This window comes from Maylandia zebra, linkage group LG2, assembly GCF_041146795.1.
Source record: "Maylandia zebra isolate NMK-2024a linkage group LG2, Mzebra_GT3a, whole genome shotgun sequence".
NCBI lineage: Eukaryota > Metazoa > Chordata > Actinopteri > Cichliformes > Cichlidae > Maylandia > Maylandia zebra.
Window position 1 is genome coordinate 28555869 of NC_135168.1, and position 5036 is coordinate 28560904.

Sequence of the window (5036 nt, forward strand, 5' to 3'; positions counted from 1 at the left end):
CAACACAGACAGCATTGTCAGAAGAAAAGTTGATAAAATAAATGAAAAATGTTGTATTGTTCGATACATATGCGTACCGAACCGAAAGCACTGTATCGAACGGTTCAATATCGATACGAGTATCGTTGCACCCCTAGTAATAACCTAACAGTGTTTTCTGTAACATTGTTGATTAAGTGACAGGTTTCAGGGCTCAGATTGGACAGTCTTTTTAAGTCAGAGGGGACACCTGCTCGCATACCGACTTTCTGATTTGTTCCCATTGAACATTTTAATTTGACAATGACAAACGTGTTCAATTATATATTTTTTCACATTTGTAACAAATTGTATCTGTCTCAGAAAATCGCACAACCTTAGAGTCCATATCAATCACTGAACAAGATGTACAGCACATGATACCTGAGTATTTCTGCTGTTTTTGTTCTTACAGTTTCTCTACTCTAACTGTTCCATCCATTCATTTCCTTTACAGCTGATCCATTTCAGGCTCGTGGTGCAGGTGGAGGGGGAGAGCCTACCCACCTCCGCCTATATGAAAGGCAAGGTACAACAAGGAAAGGTTGCCAGTCTATGCCAGGGCTAACGTAACACACTATTAGCACTCACATTCACAGCTACTTTGAATCACAGATGTCTTTTGATTTGATTTGATTTTAGGAAATAAGGAAAGATTCTGACTTATGAAGAATCTTTGTAGATCCCATGATGTGACCTATGTAAGTGGCTGGCATCAATTATGTTTGTGCATTTTGTCTTAATTAGCTTATGCTTGTGTCTTGGTGTTACACGAGGTGCCAACTGATAGAATCCAATAAAATGCTCAGACTTTTTGTTGTTGTCAGTTTATTGTGAGGAGGCAGTTTTTCCACTTCTTTGTTCCTCCTTATATTTGTTCCTCCGAGTCCGTCCAGTCTTTTAAATTGCGTCTTAAAACTTATTGTTTTAGTCTGGCTTTTGATTCAAACTAATAAGCTATTTCATGGCTAGTTATGTGTTTTTTTTACCCATATTGTTCATATTGTTTCCTGCCCTCCTTTTAACTGTTTCTTTTATTCTATCTTGTGCTATTGCTCTGACCGACTGTGAAGCACTTTGGTCAACTGTGTTGTATTATTATGTGCTATAGAAATACATTTTGATTTGATTTTCATTCTGATAATCTCCCTCCCTCCCTCTAGGATTATGTTTTCTGAGTCTTTATATCGATTCTATAATTGTTTATCCTTATGTTGAGATGATGACTGTTATTCTCTCACTGATAAATTCAAAAACTGTGAACCAGAAATGCATAGCAGGAACGGTGCAGACCGAACACAGCACTTGTGGGCTGCATCGACTCAATGTGTAGTTACATTTCTAGGGAGGTTCAGGTCAACTTTCAGAGGGGTTTCAGAGGAGTCATGTGATGTAGCATAAACCCCAGAAAGAAGAAAAAGCACAGACATAGATGAACACTCAGGGAACTGTATACAAAAGGTGAATAACTGGGGCTGGGACACTGAGCCATGGCACAGAGCTGCAGAGTGGAGGCTGTATGGAGAACCAGGTGGGTTGCTGGCCGCACAGAGCAACAAGGGAACTGTAGCTGAACTGTGCAGGGTCCAGAGTATTAATCCGAGCAAGTAAAGGCTGAGTTCTAGAGCGGAGCCGCTGAATCAGATGAGTTTCAGGCCTGAGGAGCAGCACTGAACAAAGGCTGCAGACTGACCTGCGTCTGTGCAGCAGTGTGGGCGGTGGATGAGAGGGCAGCAGAGGTAGACAGTGTGATAAACTTTCAAACTTTCTGCCTTTCCCCGTATTTTTCAATGAAAATATGGTTCTTATTTTATGGCAAGAAAATGACCCATTCAGTCTGAAATAATATCACTCAATTGTAAAGATAATAAAACTACTAACATGTAATCTTAAATTCTCATATTGTCAAATTTTACTTATTAGAAAAATAATGTAAAATTGAACAACTGCTTCAAAACAGTGACTTGCTTTGGTTGCAGCTGTTTTTGCAGGACGAGGTCAAAATGAATATTTGGGTGATTATGAGTAAGAACATGCGGAATCATAAAATTATGAATATTTGAAGTCTGAGGTTCACAAAGAATGTGCTACATCTCACTCAGCCTTGAGAATGTTTGAGAAGTTCAGGGTCTCTCCAAAGATCCTCAGGATTTTCTATACAGGCGCTGTGGAGAGCATCCTCACACAGAACATGACATCGTGGTTTGGGAACAGCTGTGTGAAGGACCAAAAAGCTCTCCAGAGAGTGATCCGTACAGCAGAACGCTGCTGCAGGATTGCTCTCCCCCCGCTTCAGGACACCTACACCAGGAGATGCCGGACTAGAGCAGCGCAGATACTGAAGGACCCGTCCCATCCTGGCAACAAACTGTTCCAACTTCTGCATTCTGGTAGAAGGTTCCGCATCTTCCGGGCAAGGACAGAGAGACTCAAGAGGAGCTTCTATCCCCAAGCCATCCGTGCCCTAAACACACACACCCGCCCGCTCACATCATCTCACATCATCTATAATTGACTGAGACAGGACTCTCTTCCAGACACTAAACCAAGGAACAATGTACATTTCAAATTCCTTTAATTTTAAATATGTTTATATTGTCTATCCTGTAAAATAGTCAGATGTCTATTCTTATTAATATACAGAATTCACCTGCTTGCTGCTATTACTGCACATTCACCCAATGTATATACTATATATATATATATATATACACTCAACAAAAATATAAATGCAACACCTTTGTTACTGCTCCCATTCCCCATGGGATGGACGTAGAGACCTAAAATTCATTCCAGATACACAATATAACCATCCCTCCCAAACAGTGGTCACAAATCAGTCCAAATGTGTGGTAGTGGGCACATCTGCTATATTGAGATAATCCATCCCACCTCACAGGTGTGCCACATCAGGATGCTGATCTGACATCATGAGTAGTGCACAGGTGTACCTCAGACTGCCCACAACAAAAGGCCACCCTGGAATGTGCAGTTTTTTTGCGCTATTGGGGGTCTGGGGACCCAGAACCGGTCAGTATCTGGTGTGACCACCATTTGCCTCATGCAGTGCAACACATCATGCAGTGCAACACATCGTCGCATGGAGTCTATCAGATTGTCAATTGTGGCCTGTGGAATGTTGGTCCACTCCACTTCAATGGCTGTGCGAGGTTGTTGGATATTCGTGGGAACTGGTACACGCTGTCGTATACGCCGGTCAAGCACATCCCGAACATGCTCAATGGGTGACATGTCCGGTGAGTATGCTGGCCATGCAAGAACTGGGACATTCTCAGCTGCCATCTGCCCTGAACAATGTGAACCATGATTCATCCGTGAAGCGCACACCTCTCCAACGTGCCAGACGCCATCGAATGTGAGCATTTGCCCACACAAGTCTGTTACGGCGACGAGCTGGAGTCAGGTCAAGACCCCGATGAGGACGACGGGCATGCAGTTGAGCGTCCCTGAGACGGTTTCTGACAGTTTGTGCAGAAATTGTTTGGTTGTGCAAACCAATTGTTCCAGCAGCTGTCTGGGTGGCTGGTCTCAGACGATCTTGGAGGTGAACCTGCTGGATGTGGAGGTCCTGGGCTGGTGTGGTTACACGAGGTCTGCGGTTGTGAGGCCGGTTGGATGTGCTGCCATGTTCTCTGAAACGCCTGTGGAGACGGCTTATGGTTGAGAAATGAACATTCAATGCACGGGCGACAGATCTGGTTGACATTCCTACTGTCAGCATGCCAATTGCACGCTCCCTCATTGCTTGTGGCATCTGTGGCATTTTGCTGTGAGACAAAACTGCACATTCCAGGGTGGCCTTTTGTTGTGGGCAGTCTGAGGTACACCTGTGCACTACTCATGATGTCAGATCAGCATCCTGATGTGGCACACCTGTGAGGTGGGATGGATTATCTCAATATAGCAGATGTGCCCACTACCACACATTTGGACTGATTTGTGACCACTGTTTGGGAGGGATGGTTATATTGTGTATCTGGAATGAATTTTAGGTCTCTACGTCCATCCCATGGGGAATGGGAGCAGTAACAAAGGTGTTGCGTTTATATTTTTGTTGAGTGTATATAATGTTCTTCCTCTACAGCCCCCCCCCCAATTTTTTGCACATGTCGAGGAGCGTGTCAGGCTACATTTCACTGTGTGTTATACTTGTATAACTATGCATGTGATAAATAAAGAACCTTGAACCTTGAGAATGCTGTATATCATAAAATGGGTTTTTGCAAACCAGGTTTACATCCTGTGTCCCCACAAACAATAATAACGACTTTACGCAGCCCAATTTCAATGAGATTTATGAATTAGTCACTACAAAGTAATAATGTTTCCATGTTGACGAGCACAAATTGTTACAGTTTTTTGTGTTATTGAACACAATTTTGTGTGTGTGGGATGTATATTTGATGTCAGGAGATGTTTTTATGCAGAAAAAGCAGGGAGGTGTCACCATGGCAATGGGGAAAACCTTTAAAATAGGTGTTGTTGTTGTGTTTTAAACAAAACCATGCTAACACTAGCCAAGAACCTGTTAATGTGTAACCCAAACAACATATATGTAATGATGATGTATTTTAAAATAATGTGAAAAACTGTGACAGGTAGGGTTTAAACTTTGGTGCCATTAAAGCCTGCTGACTTAATCCTCCACCACCCTTCCAAAAGCCAATATGTGGACTTTCTCTTGCTTTTTAGTCAGGACCTATGACAGCAGATTGATGGGAAAAAGGTGCCCAAGGGCAAAAAATAATGTTTAGCAATTAGTTTTGAATCATGCATGTTGAAAATTCATGTCCAAGTCATAAAAATGCTCTTAACTACTGTTCAACTAGGCTGCTTCACATGTTGTACATAAAACAACAACACCTTTGTAATGTTAAGACACTTAATTTCATATTTTTTTCAAAATTGTAAACTCCTTATTTTTGCAAAGGTAATTAAAAATGTTTTTTTTAAATCTGATCCGATCATGCATTTCTTTATCCAACTGGTCGCAGCAG